This window comes from Pseudophryne corroboree, chromosome 2 (genome assembly GCF_028390025.1).
Source record: "Pseudophryne corroboree isolate aPseCor3 chromosome 2, aPseCor3.hap2, whole genome shotgun sequence".
Classification (NCBI taxonomy): domain Eukaryota; kingdom Metazoa; phylum Chordata; class Amphibia; order Anura; family Myobatrachidae; genus Pseudophryne; species Pseudophryne corroboree.
In genome coordinates, this window is record NC_086445.1 from 199,414,534 (window position 1) to 199,435,525 (window position 20,992).

The 20,992-nt window shown below is 46.3% G+C and overlaps 1 long non-coding RNA gene and 1 pseudogene across 1 annotated transcript in view; both read right to left on the reverse strand.

Annotated features, from left to right (window-relative positions):
- The window catches only part of LOC135008690 (uncharacterized), a 358,352-nt gene that overhangs the window by 160,792 nt on the left and 176,568 nt on the right, over positions 1–20,992 (reverse strand). The gene's annotated exons all lie outside the window — the stretch shown is intronic.
- Positions 16,859–16,977, reverse strand: LOC135054149 (5S ribosomal RNA; annotated as a pseudogene).

Sequence of the window (20,992 nt, forward strand, 5' to 3'; positions counted from 1 at the left end):
GTATTTTAAGTAGTGATGAGCGGGTTTGGATCCTCGGGATCTGAACCCCCCCGAACTTCACCCTTTTTTGCACGGTTCCGAGCAGACTCGGATCCTCCCGCCTTGCTCGGTTAACCTGAGCGCGCCCGAACGTCATCATCCCGCGGTCGGATTCTCGCGAGATTCGTATTCTATATAAGGAACCGCGCGTCGCCGCCATTTTTCACTCGTGCATTTGAGATGATCGTGAGAGGACGTGGCTGGCGTCCTCTCAGTTTCTATGTTCAGTGGGCTGCAAACTGTGCTGCAAATATCTGTCCTCAGTGTGCTGCAAATATCTGTGCTCAGTGTGCTGCAAATATCTGTGCTCAGTGTGCTGCAAATATCTGTGCTCAGTGTGCTGCAAATATCTGTGCTCAGTGTGCTGCAAATATCTGTGCTCAGTGTGCTGCAAATATCTGTGCTCAGTGTGCTGCAAGTGCAAATATCTACGTTCTCTGCCTGAAAAACGCTCCATATCTGACTGTGCTCAGTGTGCTGCAAATATCTGTGCTCAGTGTGCTAATTGCTTTATTGTGGGGACTGGGGACCAGCAGTATTACATAGTAGGAGGACAGTGCAGAGTTTTGCTGACCAGTGACCAGTGACCACCAGTATTATACGTTCTCTGCCTGAAAAACGCTCCATATCTGTGCTGCATTGTAGTATATAGTAGGAGGTCAGTGCAGAATTTTGCTGACCACCAGTATAACTATATATATAGCAGTACGGTACAGTAGTCCACTGCTCTACCTACCTCTGTGTCGTCAAGTATACTATCCATCCATACCTGTGGTGCATTTCAGTTTTGCACAGTTTGCTGACCACCAGTATATACTATATAGCAGTACGGTACAGTAGGCCACTGCTCTACCTACCTCTGTGTCGTCAAGTATACTATCCATCCATACCTGTGATGCATTTCAGTTTTGCACAGTTTGCTGACCACCAGTATATACTATATAGCAGTACGGTACAGAAGGCCACTGCTCTACCTACCTCTGTGTCGTCAAGTATACTATCCATCCATACCTGTGGTGCATTTCAGTTTTGCACAGTTTGCTGACCACCAGTATATAATATATAGCAGTACGGTACAGTAGGCCACTGCTCTACCTACCTCTGTGTCGTCAAGTATACTATCCATCCATACCTGTGGTGCATTTCAGTTTTGCACAGTTTGCTGACCACCAGTATATCAGGGACGTGCGGTGAGCTAAATGGCTCAGGAGGCACTGGCTAACCCCAGAGCCAGATTTACATGCAATATATGAGCCAGAGGGTACATCTGGGCATTATACACAGGTGCAGCATTATAAACTCCTGGAAATTTTGTGAGTTTTGATCAGAGATGTGCGGAAAAGATACACAGGTGAGGCACTGCCTCACCTGCCATAGACTTTTTACTCCAGAGTTTGGGCTATAAAAATTATTAGTATAATGCAAAGAAGATATTTCAAACAAATTATTAGTATTTTTCATATACTTTTTTCAGTCAAAGTGCTGGTTTAAACGTAAGTATGACAGGAAAGGCTCTGCCTCACCCCACCGCACGTCACTGCAGTATATACTATATAGCAGTATGGTACAGTAGGCCACTGCTCTACCCACCTCTGTGTCGTCAAGTATACTATCCATCCATACCTGTGGTGCATTTCAGTTGTGCGCAGTATATATAGTAGTAGGCCATTGCTATTGATATATTACTGGCATAAAATTCCGCACATTAAAAAATGGAGAACAAAAATGTGGAGGGTAAAATAGGGAAAGATCAAGATCCACTTCCACCTCGTGCTCGAGCTGCTGCCACTAGTCATGGCCGAGATGATGAAATGCCATCAACGTCGTCTGCCAAGGCCGATGCCCAGTGTCATAGTAGAGAGCATGTAAAATCCAAAAAAATAAAGCTCAGTAAAATGACCCAAAAATCTAAATCAAAATCGTCTGAGGAGAAGCGTAAACTTGCCAATGTGCCATTTACGACACGGAGTGGCAAGGAACGGCTGAGGCCCTGGCCTATGTTCAAGGCTAGTGGTTCAGCTTCACCTGAGGATGGAAGCACTCATCCTCCTGCTAGAAAACTTAAAAGAGTTAAGATGGCAAAAGCACAGCAAAGAACTGTGCGTTCTTCTAAATCACAAATCCCCAAGGAGAGTCCAATTGTGTCGGTTGCGATGCCTGACCTTCCCAACACTGGACGGGAAGAGGTTGCGCCTTCCACCATTTGCACGCCCCCTGCAAGTGCTGGAAGGAGCACCCGCAGTCCAGTTCCTGATAGTCAAATTGAAGATGTCACTGTTGAAGTACACCAGGATGAGGATATGGGTGTTGCTGGCGCTGGGGAGGAAATTGACAAGAAGGATTCTGATGGTGAGGTGGTTTGTTTAGTCAGGCACCCGGGGAGACACCTGTTGTCCGTGGGACGAATATGGCCATTGACATGCCTGGTCAAAATACAAAAAAAATCACCACTTCGGTGTGGAATTATTTAAACAGAAATGCGGACAACTGGTGTCAAGCCGTGTGTTGCCTTTGTCAAGCTGTAATAAGTAGGGGTAAGGACGTTAACCACCTAGGAACATCCTCCCTTATACGTCACCTGGACCGCATTCATCAGAAGTCAGTGACAAGTTCAAAAACTTTGGATGACAGCGGAAGCAGTCCACTGACCACTAAATCCCTTCCTCTTGTAACCAAGCTCCTGCAAACCACACCACCAACTCCCTCAGTGTCAATTTCCTCCTTACACAGGAAAGCCAATAGTCCTGCAGGCCATGTCACTGGCAAGTCTGACGAGTCCTCTCCTGCCTGGGATTCCTCCGATGCATCCTTGAGTGTAACGCCTACTGCTGCTGGCACTGCTGTTGTTGCTGCTGGGAGTCGATCGTCATCCCAGAGGGGAAGTCAGAAGACCACTTGTACTACTTCCAGTAAGCAATTGACTGTCCAACAGTCCTTTGCGAGGAAGATGAAATATCACAGCAGTCATCCTGCTGCAAAGCGGATAACTCAGGCCTTGGCAGCCTGGATGGTGAGGAACGTGTTTCCGGTATCCACCATTAATTCACAGGGAACTAGAGACTTGATTGAGGTACTATGTCCCCGGTACTAAATACCATCTAGGTTCCATTTCTCTAGGCAGGCGATACCGAAAATGTACACAGACGTCAGAAAAAGAGTCACCAGTGTCCTAAAAAATGCAGTTGTACCCAATGTCCACTTGACCACGGACATGTGGACAAGTGGAGCAGCCCACTGGGTAGATGTATTGCCTCCCGCTGCAAGAACAGCAGCGGCGGCACCAGTAGCAGCATCTCGCAAACGCCAACTCGTTCCTAGGCAGGCTACGCTTTGTATCACCGCTTTCCAGAATACGCACACAGCTGAAAACCTCTTACGGCAACTGAGGAAGATCATCGCAGAATGGCTTACCCCAATTGGACTCTCCTGGGGATTTGTGACATCGGACAACGCCACCAATATTGTGCGTGCATTACATCTGGGCAAATTCCAGCACGTCCCATGTTTTGCACATACATTGAATTTGGTGGTGCAGAATTATTTAAAAAACGACAGGGGCGTGCAAGAGATGCTGTCGGTGGCCCGAAGAATTGCGGGCCACTTTCGGCATTCAGCCACCGCGTGCCGAAGACTGGAGCACCAGCAAACAGTCCTGAACCTGCCCTGCCATCATCTGAAGCAAGAGGTGGTAACGAGGTGGAATTCAACCCTCTATATGCTTCAGAGGATGGAGGAGCAGCAAAAGGCCATTCAAGCCTATACATCTGCCTACGATATAGGCAAAGGAGGGGGAATGCACCTGACTCAAGTGCAGTGGAGAATGATTTCAACGTTGTGCAAGGTTCTGCAACCCTTTGAACTTGCCACACGTGAAGTCAGTTCAGACACTGCCAGCCTGAGTCAGGTCATTCCGCTCATCAGGCTTTTGCAGAAGAAGCTGGGAGAGATTGATTGCTTCTTTTTTGGTGGGGGCCCAAACCAACCAGTCATTTCAGTCACAGTCGTGTGGCAGACCCTGTCGCTGAAATGATGGGTTTGTTAAAGTGTGCATGTCCTGTTTATACAACGTAAGGGTGGGTGGGAGGGCCCAAGGACAATTCCATCTTGCACCTCTTTTTTCTTTAATTTTTCTGTGCATCATGTGCTGTTTGGGGACTATTTTTTAAATCTGCCATCCTGTCTGACACTGCAGTGCCACTCCTAGATGGGCCAGGTGTTTGTGTCTGCCACTTGGGTCACTTAGCTTAGTCACACAGCTACCTCATTGCGCCTCTTTTTTTCAATTCATCATGTGCTGTTTGGGGACTATTTTTTTGAAGTGCCATCCTGTCTGACACTGCAGTGCCACTCCTAGATGGGCCCGGTGTTTGTGTCGGCCACTTGGGTCGCTTAGCTTAGTCATCCAGCGACCTCGGTGCAAATTTTAGGACTAAAAATAATATTGTGAGGTGTGAGGTGTTCAGAATAGACTGAAAATGAGTGGAAATTATGGTTATTGAGGTGTCAGATTGTGTTCGGTCTGTGTCCCCGGAGGGGGCGCTAGTGGGTCAGTGGAGGTGGAAGGAAGGAAACGAGGAGGTTGAATAACGTTCCTGCGCATGAGCGCAAAGGTATTTTTATTAGGCAGATGTATAACAGTTATTGCAGCAGAAATAATAATAACAGGTGAAAAAAGTCAATCACTCAGTAATGAATCTGAAAGTCTATGGCAAATGAATGATAAATGAATTTGAGAAATAATATCCAGAATATAAATCAGAAGAGCAGAATGTCTTATGGAATGGTTCTGGCTTGGAAACCAGTGCAGGGTTAAAACGGGAAACTAGGCAGTAGATGATATGGCAAACCTGAGCATAAGCAGGAGACCGACTCACAGTGCAGGTGATGGGCACTGGCAGCAGCAAGCTGTGTCACAGGTGGAGGAAATGAACGCACCTGGAGTTTGTCTTCAACTGCAGGCTGAAGCACACAAGGTGGTGATGAGTGTGAAGCCTTATGCAGGTTGCAGGTATTGCTGAGCCTTGAAGTTCCACGGGAGAATGCAGAGTAACCAGGAGTATAATGTTCTTAGCAGAGAACCAGGAACTCAGGAGAGACAGGAACCGATCCTTTCATGTAGGTCGCAGATAGACACAAAGTCCAGGATGCCTGTGAGCTGTACCTGTAGCCTCCTATATACCCCATGGTACGCAGGGATTGGATGAGTGCAGGAAAGGTGGGTGCGGCCACGCACCGGATTGGCCGCAGCATACTGGCTATTGCAGACTGTCATGGCGGCGCCCACGCCGCGGCCCAGCGGGGACGCGGCGCGCTACACGCCTGCTGTCTCAACAGTGCCCCCAGGATCCAGATGATGACCCATGGCAGGAGCATAGGCGACCGGTGACCGCAGGGAGCCAGGACGGAGTCCGCAGCGGCGGACGGATGTCAGCCTGGTAAGTCGATTCCTGACAGTACCCCCTCCTTTAGGGGTGGACACCGAACACCCACATGGTTTGGAGGGATGAGTGCTGTGGAAAACACGGACCAACCTAGGAGCATGAACATCAGATGAATTCACCCAGCTTCTCTCCTCTGGGCCATAACCGCACCAATCGACCAGGTACTGGAGACGTCCATACCGGCAACGGGAGTCCAGAATCTTGTTGATCTCAAATTCCACGCCCCGCTGAGTTCGGATCTTGGGACCTGCTGGAAGAGTATTCTGAAAGCGGTTTAGAACTAAAGGTCTGAGGAGAGAAATGTGAAAGGCATTAGGTATACGAAGTGAAGATGGTAATTTCAACTTGTAAGCCACTGGGTTGATGACACTCTCAATAGGGTAAGGACCAATGAAGCGTGGTGCAAACTTCATGGAAGGAACCCTGAGACGAAGGTTGCGGGTTGATAACCAAACTCGATCCCCAGGTTTCAAATAGGGAACCGCACGTCTCTTGTGGTCGGCAAAGATTTTATATCGACTGGAGGCTTTTTTGAGGGAAACGTGAATCTTTTTCCAAATGGTTGAAAACTGAGTTAGTGCAGAAGTGGCAGCTGGAACATCCATATGAGGAAGCTCTTGGAATTCAGGTACACGGGGATGTTGCCCATAAACTGCAAAGAATGGTGTCGTATCAGTGGCAGTATGATATCGAAAGTTATGGGCAAACTCGGCCCACGGGAGCAGATTGAACCAATCATCCTGGGAAGATGACACATATAACCTTAAAAAAGTCTCAAGTTCTTGATTGACTCTCTCTGTCTGCCCATTCGTCTGAGGATGGTATGATGACGAGAATTTCAATTTTACCTGCATGGCAGAACAGAGGGCCCTCCAAAACCTCGCTACAAACTGTACCCCCCGATCAGATATTATTTCAGAGGGTAAACCATGTAAGCGGAAAATCTCCTGTATGAAGATTTGGGCAAGTTTCGGGGCAGAAGGGAGACCCTGGAGGGGAACGAAATGAGCCATCTTGGTGAATCTGTCCACTACAACCCAAATGGTATTATGTCCCTGAGAAGATGGAAGGTCAGTGATAAAATCCATGGACAGATGAGACCAAGGACGACTAGGGACAGACAAGGGTTGTAACTGACCTGCTGGTGACTGACGAGGAGTCTTGTGCTGCACACATTTAGGACAGGATGCCACGAAATCCTGGATGTCCATTTTCATCTTTGGCCACCAATATGATGCGGAAAGGAACTTGAATGTCTTCAGGACACCAGGATGACCAGTGAACTTGGACTGATGGGCCCAAGATAGCAACTTGGGACGGAGCTCTGAGGAAACAAAAGTCTTACCAGGAGGAGGAGCTGGGGAGACTTGAGAGGCAGCGAAAACCACGGGACTCAGGATGGAATGTGGCACAGAGTCAGATGTTCCTTCTTCAGATTCCATGGATCGGGATAATGCATCGGCTTTCACATTCTGTGAACCTGGGCGGAAATGAAGCTTAAAATTAAAACGTGAGAAAAACATAGCCCACCTGGACTGGCGAGGGTTAAGGCACTGGGCTGCTTTTAAATAAAGCAAGTTCTTATGATCCGTGAAGATGTTAAACGGATGTTTGGCCCCTTCTAGGAGATATCTCCATTCCTCGAGAGCCAGCTTGATTGCTAGTAACTCTTGATCTCCCACGGAGTAGTTAGCTTCTGCAGGAAGAAACTTGCGAGAATAAAATCCACACGGGTGGACTTTCCCATCAGATCCCTTCTGGGAGAGAACAGCACCTACCCCAACTGTAGAGGCGTCTACCTCCAACTCGAATGGTCTGTCGACATCTGGCTGTGACAGCACTGGAGCAGACATAAAGGCTAGCTTGATTTTCCGGAAGGCTGCCAAGGCTTCTTCTGACCAGTTGGAATGATCTGCCCCTTTCCGAGTCAGGTTGGTAATAGGAGCGATGAGAGTGGAGAATCCTCGAATAAATTTTCTATAGTAGTTGGCGAAACCCAGGAACCGCTGGATAGCTTTGAGGGAAGTTGGAATGGACCAGTTGGCAATGGCTTCCAATTTCGTCGGGTCCATCTGAAGATCCGATCCGGAGATTATATAACCCAGAAAGGGTATAGAGGGAACTTCAAAGGTGCATTTAGATAGTTTCCCGTAGAGACGATTCTCACGAAGACGTCGGAGAACTTCACAGACTTGTAGGCGATGAGATGGAAGGTCTTGAGAAAAGATAAGAATATCATCTAGGTAGACAACGAGGTATTTATACAGCACATCTCGAAAAATTTCATTCACAAAGTGTTGGAATACCGCTGGAGCATTACTCAACCCAAATGGCATTACCAGGTATTCATAATGGCCATCTCGAGTGTTGAAAGCTGTTTTCCACTCGTCACCACTCCGGATTCTGATGAGATTATAGGCACCGCGGAGATCTAACTTGGTGAAAATGCGGGCCCCCTTAACTCTATCAAAAAGTTCGGTAATGAGTGGTAAAGGATAACTATTCTTGATGGTAATGTCATTGAGACCCCGATAGTCAATGCATGGACGCAGTCCTCCATCCTTCTTTTTGACAAAGAAGAAACCTGCACCAGCGGGTGATGATGACGGACGGATGAATCCTTTCTGGAGATTCTCTCTGATGTAATTACTCATCGCCTCTGTTTCAGGAACAGATAAAGGGTAGGTGCGCCCCCTAGGTGGCTTCTTGCCAGGAAGGAGATCGATGGGACAATCCCATTCCCTATGGGGCGGCAGAATATCAGCAGCCTTTTCACAGAAGACGTCTGCGAAGTCTTGATAAACTGCTGGAAGACTTAGCTGTGACTTTACTTCGGTTGATTTAATGGGACACACTTGGGCTAAGCAGGATTGGTGACAATGTGAACCCCATGAGGTAAGCTGCAACGTTGTCCAGTTGAACTGTGGGTTATGTAGCTGGAGCCAAGGCATGCCCAAGACAATCTCCTGGGTGGCCTGAGGGATGACCAGGAACTTGATCAGTTCTGAATGAAGAAATCCAACTCCCAGAACCACTGGGGTAGTTTGATGTGAAATGTTCCCCTTAGAGATTCTACTACCATCCACAGCAGTAATGTATACAGGACAAGAAAGTTCACAGGTAGACAGACGAAATTTATTTACGGCAGCTTGGGTGATAAAATTTCCTGCAGCACCGCAGTCCACTAATGCTGACGCAGACTGGAGCCCAACGGAGGTTTCTAGCGTCACTGGAAGAATGAGGTCTTGTTGGGAAGGAGCTTGACTGAGAGATCCTAACTTGACTCCTCCCTTACAAGTCAGGATCTGGCGTTTCCCGAACGCATCGTGCAGGAGTTAATTTGATGACCCGCAGCAGCACAGTACAGGCAGAGCCTCTCCCGTATTCTTCTTGCCCGCTCTTCAGGAGATAGGCGGGACCTATTAATCTGCATAGGCTCGTCAGAAGAGGGAGACTGGAACTGTACAGGAGGTATGTACCTTGGTCTGCGAGACTCACTCCGAGCGCGTTCATTATTGCGTTCGCGGATGCGAGAGTCCAGCTTAATACATAGGGAGATCAAATCAGGCAGTTGAACAGGAATGTCACGGGTTGTCAATTCGTCCTTGATCCGATCCGAAAGGCCGTGCCAGAAGGCTGCTACCAGAGCTTGGTTGTTCCACTGGATCTCTGCAGCCAACGTCTGGAACTGGATGACATATTGTCCCATGCTTCGGTTACCTTGACGAAGTTGGATCAGGTCTGCCGAAGCTGATGTTGCTCGACCAGGTTCGTCAAAGATCCGTCTAAAGGTTGACACGAAGTCTGAGTAGTTGTTGATCAGAGGGTCAGCACGTTCCCACAGAGGAGACACCCAACTCAGAGCAGAACCAGAGAGTAAGGAAATGATGTAGGCAACCTTGGACCTTGGTGTGGGAAAGTTATGTGGCAATAACTCAAACTGTATTTCACACTGATTGAGAAAGCCGCGACATAGTTTAGGACTGCCATCATATTTGCTCGGCACGGGCAGGTGCAGGCGTGATACTGGAACTGATGCAGCCGACGTAGAAGAATTTACAGCACTGGCAGGTGCTGGAGTAACTGGAACAGTAGGTGAAAGTACACTGGGCAGGGATTGCTGCAGTGTATCCAATCGGGAGGACATCCCTTGTAGAAAGTGAAGCATCTGCTGCTGCGCAACCTCTTGACCATCCAGACGGGAGACCAGATCTTGCAAGGCCTCTGACCCCACACTCCGTCCACCATCCGAGTCCATCGATCCTGGACTTACTGTCAGATTGTGTTCGGTCTGTGTCCCCGGAGGGGGCGCTAGTGGGTCAGTGGAGGTGGAAGGAAGGAAACGAGGAGGTTGAATAACGTTCCTGCGCATGAGCGCAAAGGTATTTTTATTAGGCAGATGTATAACAGTTATTGCAGCAGAAATAATAATAACAGGTGAAAAAAGTCAATCACTCAGTAATGAATCTGAAAGTCTATGGCAAATGAATGATAAATGAATTTGAGAAATAATATCCAGAATATAAATCAGAAGAGCAGAATGTCTTATGGAATGGTTCTGGCTTGGAAACCAGTGCAGGGTTAAAACGGGAAACTAGGCAGTAGATGATATGGCAAACCTGAGCATAAGCAGGAGACCGACTCACAGTGCAGGTGATGGGCACTGGCAGCAGCAAGCTGTGTCACAGGTGGAGGAAATGAACGCACCTGGAGTTTGTCTTCAACTGCAGGCTGAAGCACACAAGGTGGTGATGAGTGTGAAGCCTTATGCAGGTTGCAGGTATTGCTGAGCCTTGAAGTTCCACGGGAGAATGCAGAGTAACCAGGAGTATAATGTTCTTAGCAGAGAACCAGGAACTCAGGAGAGACAGGAACCGATCCTTTCATGTAGGTCGCAGATAGACACAAAGTCCAGGATGCCTGTGAGCTGTACCTGTAGCCTCCTATATACCCCATGGTACGCAGGGATTGGATGAGTGCAGGAAAGGTGGGTGCGGCCACGCACCGGATTGGCCGCAGCATACTGGCTATTGCAGACTGTCATGGCGGCGCCCACGCCGCGGCCCAGCGGGGACGCGGCGCGCTACACGCCTGCTGTCTCAACAGTGCCCCCAGGATCCAGATGATGACCCATGGCAGGAGCATAGGCGACCGGTGACCGCAGGGAGCCAGGACGGAGTCCGCAGCGGCGGACGGATGTCAGCCTGGTAAGTCGATTCCTGACATGAGGTTAATAATACTATGGGATCAAAATGACCCCCAAATTCTATGATTTAAGCTGTTTTTGAGGGTTTTTTTGTAAAAAAACACCCGAATCCAAAACACCCAAATCCGACAAAAAATTTTCAGGTAGGATTTGCCAAAACGCGTCCGAATCCAAAACACGGCCTCGGAACCTAATCCAAAACCAAAACACAAAACCCCGAAAAATTTCCGGTGCACATCACTAATTTTAAGTCTGTTAGTGGGTTGGGTCAGCCTCTTTTGTTTCAAACTTTGGCTGGGTACAGTAAGTGTTCTGTCCCAGTTCTGTTATTTACAGTCTTTAGTCCCTTTTTATTGCTGTACCGTGCCCTTGCTAGCAGTATTTGTTCTAGCCACCCCACCCCCCACACCCCACCCCACACCCCTTCCTTTAGCTTGGTTAGCTTACGCCCAGCTTTCTGTGTGCTCCAAGGCTCTTACTAGTTTATTGTCTTGGCCACCATGTCCCACCCCCATCATCTGCCCCAGACCCCTGCTCGTTACCTGGACTCAGGTGCCAGTGACCGTTTATCAGCCTGAGAGCTCACTGGAGTTGGGCAGAGGTAGTCCACAGGGTTTTGGAAGGACTGTGGGGCTGCCTTATGTGGCTTATAAGGTGGGGGATGGCGGCCATTTGCTTGTCCCTTCAGTTAGGGCAGGGGCGGTGTTTAGGGGGAACATGGAGCCTAGGCAAGCTGCAGCAGGAAGGAGAACAATTGAGAGGGAGCTAGGGGATCAGGCTGCAGGCTTAGCAGCTAGGGCCAGGTTTCTCAGGAGGCAGTCAGTGCAGAATGCTGTGGGTATGAGGGTTGGTTCAGCTTCTGAACAAGGTGATGTAACTTACTCATGCTTTTGCCCCGATTTTGGCAGCTTTGGCACCTGGCGGAGGAACAACACTACCTACAGCAGCAGGCCGGGTTAATCTCCCTAGAGCTTCCAGACCTGCAATGGCGCAGTTTTTGAAGGCATGCTGTGACTTAGGGTCTGTCTTAAAGAATTTAGGAGGTAGTGCATCGGCATAGGGTGTAGGGGTTAGGGACCCTGCTGTGGTTATTTTGTCTTTGTCTTCTGCCAGTGAGGCTTCGGCTCTGGAGGTGGCTCAAACATCTCTTTCAGATTCGTTGGCTGATGAAGATCATGGAGAAGTGCTCGTAGAGCAGGAAGCATTATCGTGTGAAGTGTTGGCGGTTGGACGATCCAGGACCTTAGGTGAGGGGTTCGAGTAAGTCCTCCTCATTCTTTGTCTTCTTCATTAGAATCTGCAGCAAGTAGTGCAGCGAAGGCACGGAAGAGGGCTTCTAAATATGCGTGGCATGAGGCACGTAGGCGCGATAGGCGGGGAAAGTGACATAAGGTCATGAGTAGTTCATGCAGGGCCAGAATGTGGTGTAATTTGCCTGGTGTGGTGCATTACGACTACACAGCTGAGTTACAGGGGCTGCGCGAGAGCTGTAGGAAGAAGATTCATAAAAGGAGTATGTGTACAGTATATGTTTACACTGACCGATCAGGCTAAGAAGGAGTTTAAGGCAGAGAAAGCTAAGGGCAGTATAGGGGTCGAGGCCTTCCGATTCTATGACAACTGGTTGGCTGGGTTTTGTGTGTTTGCAGCCTGTTATTTAGAAGAGGAGCACCTGAATGTGATAAGGTACATACACCTTGCTCACAACATGCAGTGAAAGTCGAAGGACACAACATGGGGAGTTTATGATGAGGAGTTTAGGCGAAAGCAGGATTGCTTGCATGTCATGGATTTCGGGTACAAAGATGTAGAGGTGTGGCTGGATGTAACACTGTAACATCATGTTGGGAAGGAAGCTTATTGAGCGGGGGTAAGATGTCCAGCAGGTGGGGCTTAGCGTCATGCATTCAGGTTCCAAGGATCCTCTGGTGCGATGGAATGGGGTATCAGGCCAGTCGCCGCAATCTTCTAAAGGCAAATGCTTTGCCTTTAATAACTCTTCATGTTCCTTTGGGCAGCGGTGTCGCTTTTGAAACGTCTGCCTACGTTGCAATGGATTCCACCAGGCATTCAATTGCTTTCAGGGGGGTACGACAAGGATCTAAGACAGGTGCCAGTGTGGCGAGCAAGCCAGCGGGTGGCATTGCTGCTAAAGTAGGGCTCCCACCCTGGTCCGTTTGGATGCTATGGTTGTGGTTGTGGTGGTATACGAAACAGGGAGGATGCATAGTTTCTGTTTTCCGGTTTTAAGTTTGGTTATCATTTGCCGGTTGAGGGCAATGTTGTTTTCCGGGCTCCCAGGAATCTTCAATCAGCTTGCGATTTTCCCAAAGTTCTTCAAGCAAAGGTTGAGTAGGAGGTGCAGCTTGGGAGGATGACGGGCACCTTTGCACACTTAATTATTTTCCCGGTGGGGGTGGTGCCCAAGAAGGCTCCAGGGAAATTTCAACTCATTCAGCATCTGTCTTATGCATTGGGTCCTCTGTCAATGATGCTATACCTAAGGGCAAAAAGAAGAAAAAAGAAAGACTCTGTGTTGGGGCACACTTAGAAATATGAAATAAATTTATTAAAACTTAACATTTAATGAATGACAAATAAAATAATAAAGAGTTTGATACAAAAAAATGTTCAAAAGCACAAAGTATACATTTACTATTGACAAAGATTACAGCAAAAGATTATAGGTACTAAATTAAAATCAGGATAAGCCTGATACAAAATTAAGAGCACCTGTGGTGAAAAATATGAAAAACACAATAAAATAGTGCCTGATTAGATCAGATATCAATAATGGGGTAGAGGTAGGTGACATGTACATATAATCACCGCAGTGATAATGGTGGGGAGACACCTAGTCTAAATTAGAGATGAGCGCCTGAAATTTTTCGGGTTTTGTGTTTTGGTTTTGGGTTCGGTTCCGCGGCCGTGTTTTGGGTTCGAACGCGTTTTGGCAAAACCTCACCGAATTTTTTTTGTCGGATTCGGGTGTGTTTTGGATTCGGGTGTTTTTTTCCAAAAACACTAAAAAACAGCTTAAATCATAGAATTTGGGGGTCATTTTGATCCCAAAGTATTATTAACCTCAAAAACCATAATTTACACTCATTTTCAGTCTATTCTGAATACCTCACACCTCACAATATTATTTTTAGTCCTAAAATTTGCACCGAGGTCGCTGTGTGAGTAAGATAAGCGACCCTAGTGGCCGACACAAACACCGGGCCCATCTAGGAGTGGCACTGCAGTGTCACGCAGGATGTCCCTTCCAAAAAACCCTCCCCAAACAGCACATGACGCAAAGAAAAAAAGAGGCGCAATGAGGTAGCTGTGTGAGTAAGATTAGCGACCCTAGTGGCCGACACAAACACCGGGCCCATCTAGGAGTGGCACTGCAGTGTCACGCAGGATGGCCCTTCCAAAAAACCCTCCCCAAACAGCACATGACGCAAAGAAAAAAAGAGGCGCAATGAGGTAGCTGTGTGAGTAAGATTAGCGACCCTAGTGGCCGACACAAACACCGGGCCCATCTAGGAGTGGCACTGCAGTGTCACGCAGGATGGCCCTTCCAAAAAACCCTCCCCAAACAGCACATGACGCAAAGAAAAAAAGAGGCGCAATGAGGTAGCTGACTGTGTGAGTAAGATTAGCGACCCTAGTGGCCGACACAAACACCGGGCCCATCTAGGAGTGGCACTGCAGTGTCACGCAGGATGTCCCTTCCAAAAAACCCTCCCCAAACAGCACATGACGCAAAGAAAAAAAGAGGCTTTTTACTGATATTTGGTGTTTTGGATTTGACATGCTCTGTACTATGACATTGGGCATCGGCCTTGGCAGACGACGTTGCTGGCATTTCATCGTCTCGGCCATGACTAGTGGCAGCAGCTTCAGCACGAGGTGGAAGTGGATCTTGATCTTTCCCTAATTTTGGAACCTCAACATTTTTGTTCTCCATATTTTAATAGGCACAACTAAAAGGCACCTCAGGTAAACAATGGAGATGGATGGATTGGATACTAGTATACAATTATGGACGGGCTGCCGAGTGCCGACACAGAGGTAGCCACAGCCGTGAACTACCGCACTGTACTGTGTCTGCTGCTAATATATAGACTGGTTGATAAAGAGATAGTATACTCGTAACTAGTATGTATGTATAAAGAAAGAAAAAAAAACCACGGTTAGGTGGTATATACAATTATGGACGGGCTGCCGAGTGCCGACACAGAGGTAGCCACAGCCGTGAACTACCGCACTGTACTGTGTCTGCTGCTAATATAGACTGGTTGATAAAGAGATAGTATACTCGTAACTAGTATGTATGTATAAAGAAAGAAAAAAAAACCACGGTTAGGTGGTATATACAATTATGGACGGGCTGCCGAGTGCCGACACAGAGGTAGCCACAGCCGTGAACTACCGCACTGTACTGTGTCTGCTGCTAATATATAGACTGGTTGATAAAGAGATAGTATACTCGTAACTAGTATGTATGTATAAAGAAAGAAAAAAAAACCACGGTTAGGTGGTATATACAATTATGGACGGGCTGCCGAGTGCCGACACAGAGGTAGCCACAGCCGTGAACTACCGCACTGTACTGTGTCTGCTGCTAATATAGACTGGTTGATAAAGAGATAGTATACTACTAATATTATATACTGGTGGTCAGGTCACTGTTCACTAGTCACACTGGCAGTGGCACTCCTGCAGCAAAAGTGTGCACTGTTTAATTTTAATATAATATTATGTACTCCTGGCTCCTGCTATAACCTATAACTGGCACTGCAGTAGTGCTCCCCAGTCTCCCCCACAATTATAAGCTGTGTGAGCTGAGCAGTCAGACAGATATATAATATATATAGATGATGCAGCACACTGGCCTGAGCCTGAGCAGTGCACACAGATATGGTATGTGACTGACTGAGTCACTGTGTGTATCGCTTTTTTCAGGCAGAGAACAGATATATTAAATAAACTGCACTGTGTGTCTGGTGGTCACTCACTATATAATATATTATGTACTCCTGGCTCCTGCTATAACCTATAACTGGCACTGCAGTAGTGCTCCCCAGTCTCCCCCACAATTATAAGCTGTGTGAGCTGAGCAGTCAGACAGATATATATAATATTATATATAGATAATAGATGATGCAGCACACTGGCCTGAGCCTGAGCAGTGCACACAGATATGGTATGTGACTGAGTCACTGTGTGCTGTGTATCGCTTTTTTCAGGCAGAGAACGGATTATATTATGTACTCCTGGCTCCTGCTATAACCTATAACTGGCACTGCAGTAGTGCTCCCCAGTCTCCCCCACAATTATAAGCTGTGTGAGCTGAGCAGTCAGACAGATATATATAATATTATATATAGATAATAGATGATGCAGCACACTGGCCTGAGCCTGAGCAGTGCACACAGATATGGTATGTGACTGAGTCACTGTGTGCTGTGTATCGCTTTTTTCAGGCAGAGAACGGATTATAAATAAAAGTGGTGGTCACTGGTCACTATCAGCAAAACTCTGCACTGTACACTACTGAGTACTCCTAATGCTCCCCAAAATTAGTAAATCAAGTGTCTCTCTAATCTATTCTAATTCTAAACGGAGAGGACGCCAGCCACGTCCTCTCCCTATCAATCTCAATGCACGTGTGAAAATGGCGGCGACGCGCGGCTCCTTATATAGAATCCGAGTCTCGCGATAGAATCCGAGCCTCGCGAGAATCCGACAGCGTCATGATGACGTTCGGGCGCGCTCGGGTTAACCGAGCAAGGCGGGAAGATCCGAGTCGCTCGGACCCGTGAAAAAAAACATGAAGTTCTGGCGGGTTCGGATTCAGAGAAACCGAACCCGCTCATCTCTAGTCTAAATACCTCATAAAAAATAGATAAAGGGCACAAAGGTTCATAATTGTGATGTCAAATGACTACAGGTAATCACCTGGTAGAGATTTAGTTTGCTTAAAAAAAGTGGTGGATCCTTAAAGAGAACAAAGTATTGGAGAAAAATTATTTTTATATTTTATGATAATCAAAAAAGCATAGATAAGTAAACATGAGGGCAGGGCAAGTAAATGGAAGGTTTGCAGGAAAATGGGATAAGGAGAAAGAAGATTCAGAAATTGCTCAAACACTTCTGCTGTTTGTGAACAGAGGTCACGGGTTTACTGCACCTGTTATTCCCAAGAGGTCACCCTACTAGGTACTGAACAGGCTTGTCAGCGCTTAGCTTCCAAGATCGGATGAGATTGGGCGTTGCTGCTGAAATATGGCATTAATAGAGACACTAAGACACAAATGAGAGAGTGTAATTGGTGGTGAGCAATATTAGGTACAGGGCTATGCACTTTGGTAAATTTCTACCTTACTACTATGCAGCCTGAGCTTACTTTCCCTTCTCCATTTCAATTATTAATTCTATGATTGTTTTATTTTACAATCTATTTATTTTTGAAACCTTGTGATCCCACTATATTACCACTTCTCTCCCCCCCCTTTTTTCAATAGGTGAGCTCAACCCACCTCTCTCATCCACTGTCCGCTATAAATTTATAAGACAGTGGACAGCAGAAGGAATGGTTGCCCTCCCTATTCTTAGCATATCTCACTTCTATCTTTAGTACCCTCTCATCCAGATGCGAGACCACTCTCTGCAATGCCCACAGCAACAGAGAATCTACGCTAGAAACTGGACAGCAGAAGTACCTAATATTGCTCACCACCAATTACACTCTCTCATTTGTGTCTTAGTGTCTCTATTACTGCCATATTTCAGCAGCAATCCACCACTTTTTTTAAGCAAACTAAATCTCTACCAGGTGATTACCTGTAGTCATTTGACATCACAATTATGAACCTTTGTGCCCTTTATCTATTTTTTATGAGGTATTTAGACTAGGTGTCTCCCCACCATTATCACTGCGGTGATTATATGTACATGTCACCTACCTCTACCCCATTATTGATATCTGATCTAATCAGGCACTATTTTATTGTGTTTTTCATATTTTTCACCACAGGTGCTCTTAATTTTGTATCAGGCTTATCCTGATTTTAATTTAGTACCTATAATCTTTTGCTGTAATCTTTGTCAATAGTAAATGTATACTTTGTGCTTGTGAACATTTTTTTGTATCAAACTCTTTATTATTTTATTTGTCATTCATTGAATGTTAAGTTTTAATAAATTTATTTCATATTTCTAAGTGTGACCCAACACAGAGTCTTTCTTTTTTCTTCTTTTTGCCCTACTGTTACTGACTCTGGGAGCACCGCCAACCTAAATAATTGTTTAGATATCTTCTTCAAGAATCTTTAAACTCAGTATCGTTGGTCATTCTCTGAACAGTTTTTTACAATCTGTGTACTAATCTATGTTCTTTATTACCATATCTCTCCTGTGCGGAACCAAACCAATTCTCTCTGTTAATGATGCTATACCTCCAGAGTATTGTTCGGTAGTATACCAGTCTTTTGATTATGATCTCTGTATGGTTCGGGCTTGTGACCCTGGTGCTCTCATAGCTAAGACTGATGTTCAATGAGCCTTCTGTTTACTTCCCTTGCACCCAGAGTCGGTCAGATTCATGGGTTTCAGCATCGGTGAGGAGTACTTCATAGACAAGTGCTTGCCTATCGGGTGTTCCATTTCATGCTTGTTTTTTGAAAGATTTAGTACCTTTTTACACTGGTGTGTGGAGTTTTCTTGCGGGGGTCGTGGGATAGCCCACTATCTCAACGACTTCCTGTGTGTGTGGGGCCTATGGGTTCATTTTATTGTAGGGAACTGTTGTTTTCATTGCAAGCGTTGTTTAGGCATTTTGGGGTGCCGATGGCTGCGGACAAAATGGAAAGGCAGCTCTCCTGTTTGTCATTTCTGGGTATCGAGATTAATACCGTTGTTTGTGCATGCCGTCTTCCACAGGACAAGGTCACAAAGCTAATGGAGTCCATTGCGTAGCATTTAGCACAGCATAAGGTAACTCTTCAGCAGGCCCAATCTCTGTTGGGTCTTTTGAACTTTGCCTGTAGGGTTTTTTTTTGCCGTAAATTAGAGCAGTCCATGGCGGGGGTTTCTATGTCTCATCACTTTGTCTGCCTATCTTCTGAAATTAAGAGAGACCTTTTGGCCTGGTTTTTGTTTTTAGCGTACTTTAATGGTGTTAGAAGAATCTGGATGGCCCCGCTCGTTGACAACATCGAGTTGCAGCTGTTCATGGATGCAGCGGAACTTCAGGGTTCAGGTGTTACCTGAGCGGATCCTGGTGTGTTGCGACTTGGCCTGCAGTTTGGGTTAAGAAGGGTCTGAGCAATGTCTTATTATTGTTTGAGCTGTTTCCAATCATGGTAGCCTTGGATGTATGTGGTGATTGGCTTAGCAATCACAGTATCCTGCTCAGGTGTGATCATTTTGGGGGTTGTGCACGCTGTTAATAATCAAAGAGCCAATGCAATGCATGTAAGGCAATGTTTCATTTTGAGCTCAGCATGTACCTGGGGTTGATAATGGTATTGCCGATTCTTTGTCAAGAGGATAATGGGATAGATTCTAATTATTAGCCTCAGAGGATGATGCTGTTGGTGTACCCTGCCCTTCTTATGTTTGGCAGGTTATCGAGCCGTATCTGAGGGACTAGCTGAGCTATCTCTCGCCCAGCCACTCTCAGGCGTACCGTCAGGCCTGGAAGGAGTGGGAAGTGTTTTCTCATGACAAAGGGCCTAGACCTAGAGGTAAGAGCGGTCATCAGTTACTTCTTTCTTTTGTTTGGCAACTCTTGGTAACTGGTAGGTCAAGGGCAGTAGTATCTCGGTATCTTGCTGGGATATACTTTTTTTCAAAGTTAAAACTTATTCCAGATTTTACAAAGAGTTTCCTTTTAGCAAAGGCCCTGAAGGGACAGGAGGGGACCTATTGATGCGTCCCTCCTTTCTTTAATCCTGGAGGCTGTTGCAGGGGTGGTGGTTTCGAGTTGTGAGATGCGCTCATTAAAATTGGCTTTTTCCATGGCATTTCATGGAGCATTCAGGGTGTCAGAATTGGTTGCTACTTCTAAAAAGACAGACTCAATTATGCTGCTTTCTGATATTCTCATTAGGGATGGGTCTTTGTTGTGCAGGCTGCAATGCTCTAAAAATAGATCAGTTGGGTAAGGGCCATTGGGTCACTTTGGTACCCTCCGTCGATTGGAGGTTTTGTCCGGTGTCATTGGCCAATGGTTATGTGGAGGTGAGACCCTCATTGGACGGTTCTTTGCTAATACATTATGATGGTTTGCCGCTGACAAGATACCAATTTAGTTGGATTATGCGGCACTGCCTGGCCAGCGTGGTCTTTTCCCCTCATGACTTCAGCACGCATTAGTTTAGAATCAGGGACGCCACCTCTGCAGCATCAGTAGGGTTTTCCGTTGCCGAAATTAAGGCTTTGGGCCGATGGAAATTGGCTAGCTACAAGCGTTATATTCGGCCAACTGTTGAGTAGACATTTTGGTGCTGTTTTTACTATTTACACTTTGTTGTTCAGTGGTTTGTTATTGTATTTGTCTTGTTTTGTCTCCCCTGTATTCCCAACTCGGGGATTAGTTACTCGCCACTATTGGCAGTGGGAGTCTGGAGTTCTTTCACAATTTTTTTCCTAGACTGACGGACTGAATTCGGTTTATTCGTATTAATTTGGCTAATTGGATTCCAATTAAAAGTTCCTCAGTTGGTTTTTAAGTTTCAACTCCAGCCAAGTTCACCTGTGTGGTTGATTGTAGGGCAATTGATGTGGCATGGAAGAAAGTAAATTAGGCTGTGTCTTAGTTTTGGCCAGTGGTGGTGTAATGGTCAGACATGCTTGAATTAAATTTCAATATTTTTACTTATTTAGGGCTGACAGTGTCCATTTGGCTTGAAAAGGCTTGCTTCTTTTCATTGAGGATCTGTTTTCAGTAGTTGGTGATTTGATTTAGGGGAATGGTGGTGGAGTGTGGTTTCTTTAAATAGAACCTCACTTTTGGTGAGAAAGAATGGCAAGTTACCTATTTTTGATCAGGAAATTGGTTGGAGTTCAATTTGTGGTTGGTTTTTGGGGTGCGCGCTCATTCACTGACTGTTATACATCTACTGGACCACCTTTACGGGGCAGCCTCATCATCCGTACTGGTGGGTAGTCAAGGGAGAAGGTTGAGTGGATACCTTTTGTGTTTTAGATGGTTTGCTTCAGTTTTTATAGATTGGGATTTGTATTGTGGGTTAGGGTTGTTTATAGCATTCTTTCGGTGCCACCATACTTTGGATTTAATCTTACACAG